The 17,120-nt window shown below is 43.4% G+C and overlaps 1 protein-coding gene across 7 annotated transcripts in view; it reads right to left on the minus strand.

Annotated features, from left to right (window-relative positions):
* The window catches only part of LOC146344277 (cytosolic beta-glucosidase-like), a 115,920-nt gene that overhangs the window by 92,052 nt on the left and 6,748 nt on the right, over window positions 1-17,120 (minus strand). The window lies entirely within an intron of this gene.

Consider the following 17,120-nt stretch of genomic DNA (forward strand, 5'->3'; position numbering starts at 1 on the left):
AGAAGAGGTTTGCTGTCTTGTTGGAAGGGTGGCATCCATATTAATGGCTATACAACAGCTTTATTCTTACTGAAATAGCATTCAAAAGGGACTTGCTAAGCCACCTTGTGTTATTGGTGTCCTAGGTTTTTCAAAGCAAAAAACCAATATGCGGGATTATGGTTAAGGTTATGCAAAATCCATTTAATCAGCATGGCTAATTTTAGCTTTAACTAAAGCTGCTGGCAAGAGCATGCATTTTGCTCTGGGGCTTTACTTTTAAACAGTGATAGAACACACTTTTAAAAGGTACATTTATCTTAACTGAGGACCTACCTAATGCTCTTTAATTGCTGAATAAATGATTTAAATAGTATTTGCATGAAGAAAAAGGAGAAATTCTTCAAAGGTGCCATTTTAAAACTGTCAAGTAAGCATTTCAGTTCTTTGCGGTTAGATAATTCTCCTACTGAATATTCAGTTGGTAAGTAAAGCATCATCAACCTGAACTTCACTTCTGGGGCCGATTATACAAATTATACCCTCTTGCGCCTCAGAAAAAGGTTGGAGGAATCCAAAAGATAACTGACCCAAACAATACGGATGTTTCACTCAGAAAATGCCCTTTTCTCAGCCCAAGACCCTGAGCTCAAGTATCCAGAATTCTTTCATGATGCAAGTATTTTGTCTAAACTAAGAGTTATCACACAGAGGAGGTCTTAATTCTAAATTAACATCTCAAATCAAGCATGAAGCTGATTCAGTCACATGTTAAAAGCATATTATACACCGAGTACTTACTTGTAAGAAGTCCTTACAGGGTGAGAATGCCCTACAGGAAATTAAAGTGGTCTTCATATTTTGCAGTTCCCAATTTTTGCCTCCTGGGTGAACACAGTTGATGAAGCTTTCTATTGGGGGGTGGGGGGCAGAACTACACATTGCACTCAACTAGGGATGTTGGAGAAATCTGCAGTGGATTCAAATGAGTTTGAATTTCTATGAATCCAAGCTGCAGATTCCACCGTGCACCAGCTTTTTCTGAGCTGTGTGGACCTGTGGACTGTTTTTCACTTTTGGGAGGGATCTGCACTAATTTGTATTAACTAATGCAGATCAGTACAAGAGCACATTAGCAGTCATGTGGACTTGCACTAATCAGCATTAGCGCTAATGAGCATTAGCACAAGTAGAATGAAATTCTGGTAGAAAAAAATCTGATTCAGTCAATGAGCGGATGATGGAATGAAAGACAACGGACAATCCGTGAAACAGAGATGGAAAAGATTTAACAAAATCCATATATCCCTATGCTCAACTCAGGGCTGCCATCAAAAATGGCATCCCTGTGTCAACTTCCCACCTCTTCCCACATATTGCATAGGATTGCTTAACCCATGTGCCAATTTTCTTTTAAAAAGATTGTTTACCTCAACGTTCCATCAAAATGAAGTTCACTGTAGCTTAGAAAAGTGAAAAACTGATGCAAAACATAATAGCAGCACACTGTGCACTTCCATACTCCTCTTAATCGATCATGTGGAGCGGGGACAGGCAAATGCACAACAGGATATTAAATTCAAGGTTCAACCCTTAAAGATGGCCTAGAAATAATTTTAGTTAGACAGATACTGAGCCCTGAAGCAAGCAGGGAACTATTACAATTGATACAATATTGGTGTTATAAGCTTCTTTCAGACGGCTCCAGCTAGAAACCTTACTAGTTGAAACTTGCAAGTACTTTTTTTCATGTATCATATCTACGACCTCAGTAAGTGTCTTAAAGACCATTCCCATGGGGTGCGGCAGATTCCATCTCCAAAGGGACTGAAGCTCAGAAATGAACAAAAGTATTTTTATATGCTCATTGGAATACTTCCCTAGGGACGGTGTCAAGTGGAATCTGAGCCAGCACCAGGCAATATAGGATTTCTGCTGCTCTTTAGCTTATCTTGTTCTTTGTAGGCTCTACCTCTTGCCTTAAAATAGGATTGGACAGATTTCTTTTGGAGCCAAACATTTCCTAAATAAGAAACGTGGCTCCTGATCTAATTTAACATTCAATATGACAAATGCATAAATCAAGACAGCAAAACAGCATTAGAGGGGACTTCCATCATCCCCCCAGAGAGCCACACATTTTGAAAGTAGTTCACAGAAACCTGTAAGGAATTGTTCTTGCTGCATAAAGGAGTGTTTTTCTTTTAACAGAGGCCTGCTTCACACTGAGATGGTTAGCCTTGACTGGACTGAACCATTTCAGACTGCGGGTGAAGGAATCATTTGACAGAATGCCTCTCCATATATACATATATTAAAACCTCTCCTGTACATAGAAAAATAACTTCTCAGGAAGAGGATTTCTAGCCAAGCCTTCTCTCTGACATATTAGCTTTTTATGTGCAATAATGCAGAGATGTTTTTTTAAGTGGATTAGTATTCCAGTATGTGTGCCTTCATCTCCAGCCTGAAGTGGTATAGTCCAGCCCCAGATTAGCAAGCTCAGTGGGGACTGGTATGGTGTTACTGGAGGAAGACAATTTTATACCACCAGAAATTGGGATTTTATTTTCTGAGGGTTCATCCCTCCAATAGCTAGGTGAAGTTACCTAATTTGGCTTCAATTGACTTTTCTTTTTAACCTAGTACAGCATCTAAAATTATCTCCTGCTTCATTAATATAAAGACATTTCAAAAGTAGAGATCCAACGTTTTCCTCTTCTGGCTCCCAGCAGCCCCAGGGGCAGGTCCTTCCTGTAACTATCACATGACCTGTGGAGCCTAAAATGATTGTCTGCAGAACCGTCCTCCCCATTCCATCTTTTTTATCCCTACCCTCTTCTGCCCCACAACCTGCTTTTTGTAACAACCCAGTTCAGACAATCAAACAACCCATGCTTAAGAAACCATGGGTTGCTTGTGACTAAACGCCCCCAAGCAAGAATACTGGTTCCCACCTGCTTAACTGTTTCCTCTTTTAATTAACCCAGGAAAACCCCATTCTTGGGTTGTTTTGTAACATCCAGACCTGGAATTCTGGGTTGTTTAGGGGTTAAACAAGCCAGAGTTAACCCAATAATTGCCCATTGTTTGTTGCTGGGTTAACTCTGGCTTGTTTAACCCATAAACAACCCAGTCTCTGGGCTCGGATGTCACAAAACAACCTGAGAACAGGGCAATTGAAAGCAGAAGTGGCGAGTGGGTGGAAGGGAGGGAGCACACTCACTCGCTCCCCCTCACAAATTCCTAGGTTAAATAACCCAAGAATTGACTGTGATGCGCGAACTATATGAACATCTTGCCTGTTGAAGAGATCTAGAGATCTCAAAAGCCTGCACGTTTTTGTGATTTTTTTCATTGGCTTAATAAATGTATTACAGCAATATGGATTTAAAAATAAACAGGATTTTTATCCTCGAAGTACAGCAAAATAATCAGGTGATCTGGGTTGTCTCACAGTGAAATGAGATTATTAGTGTCTGGTTTTTCTTTTTTCCTGTTTTTTTTTTGCGGGCGAGGGGGGTTAAAGAAAAAATGGGGCATAGCATGTAAATTGAGCCCTTTCCTTCTCCAGCACACTGCAACACATTCAGCCATCCATGCCTATTGAGACTTTCCCTTCCTCCTTACCTTTCAGCACCTCACACATCACCCCTCTCCCCCATTCTTTTCCATATCTTTGGCACACAAAGCCAATGGATACATCTATGTAAGCTGCTGAAAGCTGGCAAGGGAGGGAGTGTAAGAAAAGATGCCCCTCCTATGTTTGCAGAGCTGTGTGTGTTCAAGAGGGTATGGATTAAGTCCTGTTACATTTGGAACAGAAGCAGATGCGCTTATTACATACTCTATAACTAACCATGAGAACGAACTAGACAAATATAAGAAATGAAGATTAATAGCATTTTAAGTCCATTGATTTGTAACAGGAACATTAAAGTATATCCTTAATGTTGCAATCCTCCATACACTTACCCAAGAATAAGTCACATTGAATTCAACGAGGCTTCCTTCAGAGGAAAAATCTATAGGATGTAAATCTCTTCTATTTAAATGGATGGGGCTTAAAAATGTACAACTTGCCCTAGGAAATTACTTCCCAAACTTTTCCTCCAGCCTATCAAGAATGTATGTGTTCTTTCTTGACCACAGCCCCAAAGTTTTGATTGCTTTAGTTCGTTTCCACTGTCTTAATTAATAGATAGCCATTGACCTATTGAGCGAAGCTCACCTGACATCTCTTCTTCATTCAACCATGGAAAAAGAGCACAAGCTTTAATTTACTAAGACTTCTTGTGGAAAAACAAGAAAATCATTACTTTGCCATGGGTATGCTGAAGTTTAAAGCAATTTAGGAAAGAAAATAAGTACGTGTATTTTGTTTGTTTGTTTTAAAACCCAATTAGAAACGATCTGCCAAACCAAGGGTTGACCTGGGTTTCTGATTCTGGTTTGGAAGCTCTTAACCATAGTTTGCTGATTTGGACATTCCTGACATACCCTGGGGTCCCTCAAGAATCCTTTCCCCACTCTGGCAACCCTGGAGGTCACAAGGACTGGGCATCTAAGTGCCCCACCTTTGTCACTAAATTAAACTCACAATAGCCCAAACGGATTGTTACCTACCACCTCCTACTGAATATAGAGGAGAAGCACTCTACAGAAGCTTGGTTAGGAGGCCCAAGGCAGGGATATGGGGTGATATATTACCCTCTTGGATCAAAGTATACTACCTGTGCTGTAATGAAGCCATCTGATTGACTATCAAAATATGCAAAACATGGTATTGGAGTCAATGAAAAGAAAAAAGAAAAGTTCTAACTTCTGAACTTGCCCTAATCACAAACATAGGCAGGGAGCTTCTGTTACATGCTACTGCAGTGATCTTCACTGTTTAAAACAAAACAAAACAACGAAAGATGGCTGTGCAGGTCCATGAGTAAAAAATCCAAGCTCCAAAGTTAGGCAAAACCTTTATTAAGACCAACCAAAATTCCACATAAGCATATGCAAGCTTTCAAGTTCTCCAGAACTCAACAGGCTAGCTGACACACGAGACAGAAGAGTCCCAAAATTGGCCAAATCTTTTGGCCATGAGGTCTGCCTCTGCTGTATAGACTCCATTACAAAAAGGTGATTGCAGATTGAATGAGTCACTGGTAGGTGTTGCAGCTGTCAGATTACACCTAGCATTCTGGGACAAGGAAGCAACTGCTGACCCCCATTGCTGAAATCATAAAGGTCGTCTTAAACTCAGATCTGTCTCTTGCCCTGGCCAAACACATGGGTCCCTGAGCAGACAAAGCACAGAAATAAAGAGAAGGATGACAGTGCTTATATTAGCAAAGCTGGAGATTAATCTTAGGTGGTGCACTAAGTAAAAAAGTCAGCTGAAGCCAAATTGTGGAGTATTGCCCTTGGTGCAGTATTGCAGCAAGTGTGAGAGAGGTGGGTGCTCTCTCGCTCTTTCTCCATTCCCTCTCCTCCCCACACCAGCCTCGATGGTGCGTGCTGCTGCTGCCACCAGTAAGAAAGGCAGCCAATCCTCCTGCCCTGCTGTGGCTGCACAGCTGCTCGATTGAGCAAAACGGAGCCAAAACAAACCAAGAAAACACACCCTTCACAGCGATGAAGTTCGCAACATCTAGAATCCTGGCATTTTAGAGGACACTGCTGTTCTTTGCCTCACCTCTTTCAGACTATTTGTCAGCCACATGGCCTTTTCTCTCTTGCCTTTCTCATCTCCTCCTCTCGTTTCCTCCTTTCTTCTCTTGTCCTTGCCTCCTTTTCTCTTTCCCTGTATCTTGAGGGACGGAGGGGAATAGGGAGGTGTTATTCTCTCCCATATGTGCCCTCCAGGGTACTCGGTGCAGCACCAACACTGACTTGAGGGTCAGGGAGGGGGTTGCTGTGATCTACAGGAATTGGATCTCCCTCTCTAGGCTTCCTGTTCATTCGAGTGCAGATCCTGAGTGTCTGTACCTTGTGTTGGGTACCTGGGACAGATTAGGGATTCTGCTGGTATACCACCAACCCTGCTGCCCATCCAACTCCCTGCCTGAGCTGAAAGACGTGGTCTCGGACTTGGTGTTGAGGATCCCTAGGATGGTGGTCCTGGGGGATCTCAACTTCCAAGCCGAGGCCGCTGTATCTGGGGCAGCTCAGGGCTTCATGGCCGCCATGACAACCATGGGGCTGTCCCAACATGTCATCAGCCCAACACATGTAAAAGGACACACGCTTGATCTAGTTTTCTCGACTGGGCAGGAGGATGGTGATCTGAAAGTGGGGGGATTAACATTTATCCCCTTGTCATGGTCAGATCACTTCCTACTGAGGTTTAGATTCTCAACAGCCTTTACCCTCTGCAAGGGTGGGGGTGCTATTAAAATGGTCCGCCCCCCAGAGGCTAATGGATTCTGATGGATTCCAGAGGGCTCTGGGGGATTTTCCTGCTGGTATGGCTGGTACCCCCTTCATGGATCACTGCCTTGTTGTGGCGAAGGGGCTTGCGTAACTCAGTGAAGCCATAAGCTATGCCGTGCAGGCCACCCAAGACAGACAGGTCATGGCGGAGAGTTCTGACAAAATGTGGTCCACTGGAAAAGTGGCTTATTTCCCCTGCCGTGTGTGCCAGGGGGATTTGCATAATTACCCTTGCCAGTGTGGCTTGCCATGTCATGCAGACCCGGTGAGGGTCGCTTGTTCTGTGGTTAACAAGCTACTCTTGCCAGGTTTGCACAACACAGCAAGCAGAGCCAGCGAAAATAATTCTGCAAGTTCCCCTGGCATGAGACCGGTATAAGCTTATTTCCCCCTCTGTGATTGTGCAAACAGGCCCAGGAAATCAACCCTGACTGCTCGTTGGAAGGACAGCTACTGAAGCTGAAGCTCAAATATTTTGGCCACCTAATGCGAAGAGAAAACTCCCTGGAAAAGACCCTGAGGCTGGGAAAGATTGAAGGCAAAAGGAGAAGGGGACAGCAGAGGATGAGATGGCTAGATAGCATCACCGATGCAATGAATATGAACTTGAGCACACTCCGGGAGAGAGCGGAGGACAGGAAGGCCTGGCGTGCTATGGGCCATGGGGTCACGAAGAGTCGGACATGACTTAACAACTGAACAACAACAAAAGTCATGGATCAATATACACCCGCCTCCCCATGCTTTGGAGCAGCCTTGCTCAACCAGGCACACTCCGGATATGTTGGACTACAAATTCCATAAACCCCAACCATGCTGGCTGGGGATGGTGGGAATACAGTCCAACACTTCTGGAGGGCTCCCAGTTGGGGAAGGCTGCTTTGGGGGATTATCTGAAGTGAGCCACTGTCTATGCTAGTCCTAAAGAAAGGGCGATAGTCAAGTAACTGGATAGTCAAGTCACCGCCTTCTGTTTTCCAAGTAACCGAGTGGACACTGTTATATGGACTATTTTATTGTAGTAAAGACTTTGAGGGGACAGAGGAGAATGACTTTGCCAACTAGGACTAAGTTACCTTGGCCGGTTGGTTTGCCCCTTCACCTAACCAAAGTTACTCCAGACATACAAAACATGCATAACCCAGTCATTTCCAATGTGGTAAATACGTACAGGACAAACACTAATCACATGCATGCATCTCCACAAAGTCTAAGACAAATACTAATTTTTATATTTAATACATCAAGTGCTGTAAAAGAATCTCAGCAGAACCGCAACACAGTGCAAGTGATGTAAGCTATTTTGCTGGTGGCTTAATGCCAAGATAGAGCTCTCTTTTGCTGACATGTGGAGCTTCTTTATTTAGGTTTTATTTTCATTAACTGCTGCTAAATTAAAGTTCTGTAACCTAGACCATGTTCTGTTTATTGTACATCCATCTGATCTGTTTAAACTTCCCTCCAACTAGCATATAACAGCTAGTTTATTTTCAATATTTGATTTATCTCACCGATCAATGCAATACCTTTTTCATAATACCAGTAGATCTATGCCTGCCTGCTGTTCAACCAAACAATCAAATTCTTCCACAACTGGTAGAAGTCCCAGGGGCAGCTCTACTGAGTTTGCTTTCTTTTGGAAGAGAGTAGTGAAGTGCAGGGGCTCATCAGGACAACCCCACAGCCACACACCCCAAGGAGAGTCCAAAATTGCAGGCAGCTACCTTGATCCATATTAACAAACCAGTTCTAGCTAGGGATATGTGATGCCAGGAATTCCATTCCATTTAAGCCCGACAGGATTGTGCAGTGTTTCCGTTCCAAAAACAGCAGCAGACTGTAGGGGATTCCCCACCACACCCGCCCAGTTCTGGAAATGTTTGTATTTTTTGGCGCACATTAAATAGATTTGTGACTGGCAGAAATGGGATCCTCTGTTTTTGCTCTTTGGGTATTTACATTTGTGCAAATGGGAGTGCTTTTGAGAGAAGGGGGGGCAGCACCGAAGTGGTGGATGAAATTGACAAGGTTTTTGACAAGTATGGAATATGGCTCTGTTGGGCTAAACTGAAGGTGGAGAGGACAAAACTGACAAGGATATTTACAAGGGGAATATGCCTCTGCAGGGCTACATAGCAGCCAGACAGGAGGACTTGCACAAGAGCACACTTGCACCAGAACCTTGATAAAAAATATATTAAAAAAAAAAAACATGACCCCATTTGCACAGATTTAAAGACCCGAAGGGGAAAAAAGATCCAATTTGTGCAAATCTCCAGATCCAAAAATGGGAAGAAGAAGAAGCAGCAGCAGCAGCAGCAGCAGCAATCCCATTTGCACAAGTCATGGGACATGGAAAAATCCGATCCCATTTGCGCAAATTCCCACCAGCATTAAAAAACTCGGAAATCCGAGTATTGGATTGACTCACCACAGATTGAGTTGATGCCAGTTGGGGGAACCAGAATGAAATCTTCCAGGACAGAACCAATACATTTCACTCCAAACTGGAATCCTCATATATCCCTAGTTCTAGCAGTTACCTCCCTCAGAAGCAGGTCTTTGGTAAAGCTCATAGGTCTTCCTTGCCCATTCAAGGCCAAGCTACCGCAAAATACTTTGCATTCCAATAGGGAATAATACGTTGCTGGGAAAATTCATTCTCCCCTCGCCCACCCCCTTGAAGCTACTGTGAGAACTGCAGCAAAGCTCAGACAGTGCAGGGAATTCTCAGGGGTTGGCAGATTACCTCAGTATCTCTGTAGTCAAGAAGTGCTGGGGCGGTGTCCCTGCAAGCCCTGGCTTCACTACACCACTGGAAGAGAGGGCACTGGAGACTGATCAGGTCAATTCAGATGTAATGTTTCCAATCCAAACAAGCTTCAAACCATGGTTTCCAGTCCTGGTTTGGTTTGTGCTGGCCTTCCACTATTTGCCAGTTCAGATGTAAGGACAAATAATAGTTTGCCTGAACCATGAATTAAGCATGCAAGCAGAGTAAGGAGTGTGTCCACAAAAAGCTGGTTCCCAGTTCTCCCCAAATATTCAAAATTGACTCCAAATGTCTTCCTTCTTGCCCCTGCACCCACTGCCTCAAGGGCTGGGAACCTCAGGCCAGTAGTGTCATGTTCCTTCCTCTCTCTCTGCAATCAACACACTCCAGGAAACAAAAAAGTGTATCTCGAAGCCTTATTAGTTAACTATTAGCTTCTTTACAAATGCAGATTCTAGAAACCTCTCAGACTGCAGTGAAACAGCTAATCCACACATCTACGAATATCAATAGAAGAGATGAAGTGGAAGTTAGAAAAGTTGCCAGCAGTCTGGGCAAGAACTTCTTGGCCAGATGAGCTTCCCAGGGAAACCCTTCCCTTAGGGTGGCTCCCTCCTACGTAGGCTTTCATGAGTGGCCAACCTGGCAGAGCATCTGAGCCTTGCCTCTTCCCGCTTCACTCTGCGATGGACCTTAGCATCCCTCAAGTCACATCCCTTGTTCTCTTCTTCCTCCGAAACCTGGGTTCTCATGGTGAAGGAAAGGGGGGGGGCATTCAGGCTGGGCCATCTGTGTGTCAAGGTCTTGGGAAGAAAGTCTTGCCATATCTGAGCTCACTAGGGAGGGTGCCTGTCCCTGTTCTGGCTGTTCCCATTCTGAATCTGAGCTGCCAGACATCTCCACACACTTCGATTCATTCCTGATAGGGAGTTCCAATCTGTTGAAATGCCTCTTCTACGGCTTAGTTACTGGCAATGAGAGCTTTAAGCTACAACGAGCTGGTGTGTTTTGCATTTTCGCCCCACGTCTTTTGCCTTTGGCCCTGTCCCCTTTGCCTCTGCCCACCACTGGACTGTAGTCCCCAAGAACTTCTCCAAAACTGAATGCCCTTGGGCTGACAGAGATTCCCCACTTCTGCACAGGCTGGAGGATGACAGCTATCCGAACTCTGACAGGAAGTTCCAAAAGTTAAGAATCTCTCTCCAGCTCTCAAGGAACGTGATGGCTCTTTGGTTAAAATCCCTGGCCACCCATTCACAATAATCAAAGGTATCTAAATCCATAAAAAGGTAAAGGTAAAGGTGTCCCCAACCAGTCGTGTCCGACTCTAGGGTGCAGTGCTCATCCCCGTTTCTAAGCCGAAGAGCCAGCGCTGTCCAAAGACGCTTCCGTGGCCATGTGGCCAGCATGACTGAACACCGAGGTGCACGGAACGCTGCTACCTTTCCCACCGAGGCGGTACCTATTTATCTACTTGCAATTTCTTGCTTTCGAACTGCTAGGTTGGCAGAAATCTAAATCCATAGCACTGTGTTAAATAAAGCCCTCACTAGTGAGAAGGTATTCTGTCTTTCCACTTTCCCCCTAATATGATACATTATTTATTAAACCATCACAGGAATAAAGGGCATACAGAAGTCTACCACATGTTTCAGACCACATCTCTGGCAAGCTCACTAGTTCTACATATGATTACTGTCATAGGCTCTTAACCTATCCTATGTATTAGTTATGCATGCCAAAGATACAACAACAAAAAAGATTGGGGGGTGGGAGTGTGGATGTTTGACATGTGTCAATAACTCTGCTATACTATTATTACGAGATATAATCAAGAAACAGCAAAAAATGCTCTTACAAGACATTATATGCAAGAACTGGTCTTTAAGCCTTCCTGAAAACTTTGCCACCTAGTGAAATCTACCCTCCATCCCAATTAAATCTGAAACAGTGGCCCTGGCACACAGGTTTATGGTTACTCTGAAGTCCCATTAAGTTCAATAGGACCTAGACCCCCTCCACTTCTGCCTCTTTTACAAATGAATTTGGTTATTTATCACCTCTTTTTCTTCGCACAGTTTACAAATTGGCTACTGCTGCTTTGCTAATTGTTCAAGTAATTTAGCGAGTACTGACATTAAATTTAGTGGCTTGTAATTCTTTCCTCCCCTGACAACTTCTCCACCTTTTAATGCACTGGTATTATTTCTGCATTCTAATTTCCCTCCAGTGGCCATGGGGTTCTGGATGGTTTGTTAATCACCCCAACCGAACACCCTCACTGGGTTTGGACATCACAACAAGTTGCACCAGCGAGGGTCATTGTGTAAATCTGTCTGGCGCACGAAGGGTGGTTAACAAACCACCATGGCTTAGTAAACACCCTGGGATCGTGTGAATTGGCCCATTGTGTTCCAACTCTACATTTTAGGGGGAAACCTCCAATTGTGTAACAAAACAAATGGACTCAAGTGGTATCTTCTTTAGAAGCCCATAAAGGAAGCACAGGCCGTTTAAAGCCAGGCAAAAAATAACAGAAGTACTTCAGATACAGAGAGTACCCTCGAGGGAAGAACAGTTCATGTTTCAGTGCAAGAGCACATGCATTACAACTGGGGACCCCAAGACCTCCTGTTAGCCTCAGCAGATATCCAACAATAACCACATGGTTGCATTTGTGATGGTCTGCCATAGACGGTGTTTAAGAATAGGAGGGCACAATCCTATGGGGATAGTCAGCTGCCTCCAAACTCAGAGGTGGCCGACTATCCAATGCAGGATGGGCGGAGTGGGAGGGAATCTTCTCGTCCGCGCTCCGGCTGCCCTGCTTTTGTGGCTAGATAGCTGATTTCGGCTGTCTAGCTGGGGTGTGTTGGAGTGGGGGTCGGGGGAGGCCAGACGGTACATAGGGAGCATCATAATGATGCTTCCACAGTCTCCTCCCCTACCCGTGGAACGCCCTCATTTCGCCCACTCTATGCTGCTCTTAGGAGCGCAGAGATGGGCACAAACCGTGCTGCCTACAAGGCAGCAGGGGAGGGGAGTGAGATTTTCGGGAAACGAGCTTGGAGCCCCGGCTCCAAGCTCAGTTCCCAGAAACACAAAAATCCTATGGCCATCTAGACACTGTCTAGCATTTTGTTCAGTTCAATATTCTGGAACTTCAAGGACAAGTGTGAAGACTCCGCTTTCCATAGAGATGAAGTGGTGGGATAATTTGTTCTGTGGTAAGGCTACCATCTTAAGTGCCATGCTGAATTGGATTTATTGTTCTGGGAATTGTGTTATTTTTGCAATTTCAATGTTTGCGCACCCCGATGGAACACCGGAAGTTGCCTCATGCTAAGCCAGACATCTAGCTCACCATTGTCTACGCAACTGGCAGTGGCTCTCCATGGTTTCAGACTGGAGCCTTTCCCAGTTCTAGCTGGGGACGCCAAAGACTGAACCTGGGACCTTCTGCACATGCTCTGCCACTAAGCTACAGCCCTTCCCAGAAGCCGAGCTTCATTTGCAGATCCAGATGAATCGCTGAATGTCAACCATTGAGTAACCTTTTCAAAGCAGTGTGTGATCGGTTTATTACCAAAGATAACATTATTTAATATTATTTGACAATAGGCAAGAATATTACTATTGGGGAAATTGATTTTTTTCTCAGGTATTCAGAATATGTCATAAGTACATCCTAAACGATACATGAAACACATTTACAGAGTCTTTAACACCAATTTTAATGAAAAAGGGTGTTATGGAAAGATCAGATCAGTAGGGAAAATAGGTAACCTTTCAAATTAGTATTCCCCATAGCACAATTAATCTCGATTTAATAGGATGGTTAATGTCTGTTATTTGAATACTGATTATTAAACATCCTCTGATGATTAACAACTGTAATAGAGCTGTTACTGGGAAATGGATATGAACCTATGCTGTGGCTTTTAATATTCTGCAAATATGTTTTAATGTGCAGTTGGTATTTACTTAATTTGCAGTGGTATTTAATTAACATGAAATAACTTTTTACGAAGTCTAAATTAAATACTGTACTTGCAAAAGCCTAATAAGGTCTCCAGAAAGTGCAAGCCAGAGCAAGCATCTACTCTATGCCACCATATTCCAGAAGAGATTACCACAGAGGCAGTGCAAGGAGAGGAATCCATGAATCTGGGGATGTGTTGCCTCAAACACAGTGGTGGAACTTTGCAGCGTGTAATCAGAAGTTACAAAAAAAGTATAAATTAAGATCTGAATACAACTTATATGGTTATAATCAGATCCTGGTTTGGTATCCTGGTTTATGAGCAGCACTTTCCCAGTGTGGACATAAGAGGAAACTATGGCCAACAAATGACAGTATCTTGTAGGCAAATGGGGGACAAAGGAAAAGAGAAGGGTGAGAAGAGAATGGGCAGGTACAGGACTTTTTCTCAGGCTGATAAACCATGGCTTATCCAACTGAGGTCATTGTACTAGAACTAGACCATTTTCTCTTAGTACTGTTTCTTCTTTTAATTCAGATCTCAAAGTCCACTGAATTTCTCAGCCATTAAATCTCAACAGCAACATTCAGTCACAGCAGAAGGTATGACTTAAACTTAAATAGAGAATCGATTATTGACACTGACAGGCACATTTCCTTCAGTGCTTTTTCTTTCCACATTCCTTGTCTCTCTTGCTCACTGCACTTCTGGACAGAGTCTTATATCTTGCCTCCTGGCCAAAAAGGAATGAGCCCCTCTGGCAGTACCATGCCAGCGAGTGCCAGTTTTCATGAAATAGTTCTTTATATCACCAGGGGAAACACAATTCCTTCCTAGAAAGACATCAGATGGAAACACAGCCCCCTACTTACCTGTTCCAAGGAGACAGGAAGCCTCCAAACAGCTGCCAGTCAGGGGGGAAAAAATCAAAAGAGCATCCATGTTAGTCATACTGACTGGGGCAGCTGAGAGTTGTAGTCTAAAATAACTGGAAGGACCCAATTTGGGGAAAGCTGGTTTAGAGGATCGGGAACAACCCCCGTGCTCACACATATCCACTATCCTCATCAGTACCCTTTGGGGTCTTTACGTCAAGTAGTTTTAAGAGTAATAGTTAAGTAAATCATTGGTTCGTAAAACAGGGGTACAATTTCAGAAGGGAGGCACAAAATTCAGAGAAAGTTTACTTTTTAATACCTCATAATAAACAGCTAGATTACCAATAAAAAACTGTCTTTTTTAAGTAAAGGGAATTGTGCCTTTGGTATGCATACCTGACACGTGGGCCCATTTAATTGCTAGTAAAACAGTTGTTTAGTGTGTGCAGGTAATGAGCTGAACACAGATAAGTGTTCCTGAGGGAAAACAACATGTGATCTGAAACACTTGGCAGGAATCCTCCCAGCCAGAGAGAGTTATGTGTAACTTGAAAAGCTCACACATCATACTGTGGACCTTTGCTGGCCTTGATAAAGGTTGTTGTTTAACTTCCCCTATGAGTTTTGTTCTAATGTGTCAACATACCTGTTTTCGACCAAATTATGCTACGATTCATACATCACTTCATATTGAGGATATAGAGTGTATGAGCCATTAGACTCCTTAGGAATATTCCCTTTCAAATGCCTTTTCACTTCACAATGCAAATACACCTCTATCTAGCCAAACCTAATCAACAACCAGACAGAATACAATTTTCTTGTTCTTCAGTGATAAGCAAAAACTCTGATGTATTAGTAGCTGGTAGGCTTTATTTGGTTATAAAATCGATTGGAAGAAAATAACATTTATTGTGGCTACTGTTTGTGTTAACACTAATAAAAAAAATGCACTTTGTTTCCATTTTATTTAACAGTTATGTTTATTACTTTACTCACACTGGGAGATAAGTACACAGACGTCATGTTATTTCACCCCACTGATAAATGGACCAATTTGCATTTTCCTGGGGAAAAGAGGCTCAAAATGGCAGTTGCAGTGTATAAAACATATACATTTTACTATAATTGCCACAAATTTTATCTGAGCAAATGTAAATTTAGAGATTCTATAAAAGGCATCTCTTTTCAGACTGAATGTATTGTTATGTAGTTTATACAGATAGGGAGGCATTTAAGCAATTCCAATAACACTTAAAATTATGGTTCCTTTAAGGACAATCTTTCTAAATAACTTTCCTTTTAAAAGAATACAGAGATAAGGCACAATTCTCTTCATTTTCCTGTCATTTTTCGGGACAGTTACAGACTAATTATGATTTAGGATTAGGGACTGTATTTTCTCCACGCAATTTATATATATTTAGTTCACATTTTTTCACCTACTGCTCTTCATAGTCCTCCATACTTTTCAGTTTGCCAAGGCCAACATAGGTGCACAGTATGGCATTGACACAGCTTTTCTCACATTTCCTGAACTCCACGCCCTTTACACTACTTGTACCATTTGGCTGTGGGGAGGCGAGTGTATTGCTGCATTGAAGACCATCCTCCAAACCATGGTCTGGAGCAGCCTTCCCAAATAGTGTTCCACTAGCTGTTTTGGACTACAGCTCCCATCATCCCTGACTGTTGGCCATAGTGGATATGGCAGGCAGGAGTTGTAGCCCAAAACATCTGGAAGGACCCAGGTCAGGGAAGGTTGGTTTAGAGCAGGGGTGTGCAGTAAGTAGATCTCCAGATGCTTTGGACTTCAACTCCCAGCAGTCCTAACCATAGCCATGCTAGCAGAGGTTTCTGCAAGTTGAAGTCCAAAACAGCTGGAGATCTACCTTCTGCTCACCCCTGGTTTAAAGGATTGGGAATGAGCCCTGTGCTCACATGCTCCCTCCTCCTGTTCCCACACATACAGTTTAATTAAATTACTTCCTGGCTTGATCAAACATAATTTGCATTCATCTTTGTGCCGTGCAAGCAAATCTGGGTAAAAGGATATGAGATTTTGACATGAGCAGTACCCCTTTCCATACACCCCCCCAACACTACTTGACTGCCCCAGGGGCATTGATCAAACACATAGGAATACAACTTCCTCTTGCTGCTGACTGCAGAGTTCCTTGTCTTGATCAGAGAGAGAAAGAATGAGAATGTTCACAGCCGTGATGAATTTTTCAGCAGCAGACTCCCAGCACTTGAAAGGTCTTAATCATCCCCAGTCAGAAAACCTCAGGACTTCTCATGTTCACACTCAAGGCTCTGGTGGCAAGCCAGAAGCTGCAGAGTAGGGATATGTGAATCATGTATGCTTGATGTCGAAGGCTATTTTTTTTTGTCCACAACTTACACAGCAAGCTTGGAAATGTACTGACTTGGACCGCAGATTGAGCCTAAGTCAGTGTTCATTCCGGAAGTTGCAAACTAGGTAAATCCAGATCAAAAATGAATTGAAACAAATGTCTCATACATGCCTACTGATGAGAAAAGAGGCAGTATCCCCCTGCTGGGAGCCAGAGTTGTCCTACTTCCAGGCAACTGATTGCTGCTACTGAGAGCTTCTCTACACGAATGATTTATTGCATGCTCATGATTGGCCACTCACGGAAGTTTACGAGTCCTTTACACGACGTCATCAACCTCCAAGGTGTCTCTTGTACTTTGCCCCCTTTATCCCACTTTCAAAAGGATCGGAGATAAAGCGATAAGGGACATTAATGCAATATATCGGCAGCGCTATCTACTGGCTGTATAAACATATAGAATTTACCGAGACAGAAGGCCTTTGATTCAAAGCACGTGTCCCTCCGTGTAAAGGAGCCAATTTATCCTGCAAAGAATCCGGAAACAGAAGCCCCGGTAAATTGCGGGATAAAACACCTGGTGTGGTAAAGCCCTCAGTCTGGCTATAAATACTTGCAGGTCAATCCTGAGTCTTTGTCCGGGCAATTGTTAGCTTAGGCTCGCTTGTCTTTCCCCCTCTCCTATTGCTGCATTTAATCCCAGCATGACAGTTTCCCCATCTGC

The sequence above is a fragment of the Heloderma suspectum genome, chromosome 5, assembly GCF_057233095.1.
Source record: "Heloderma suspectum isolate Gila_16-S chromosome 5, 16-S_ref, whole genome shotgun sequence".
Taxonomy (NCBI): domain Eukaryota; kingdom Metazoa; phylum Chordata; class Lepidosauria; order Squamata; family Helodermatidae; genus Heloderma; species Heloderma suspectum.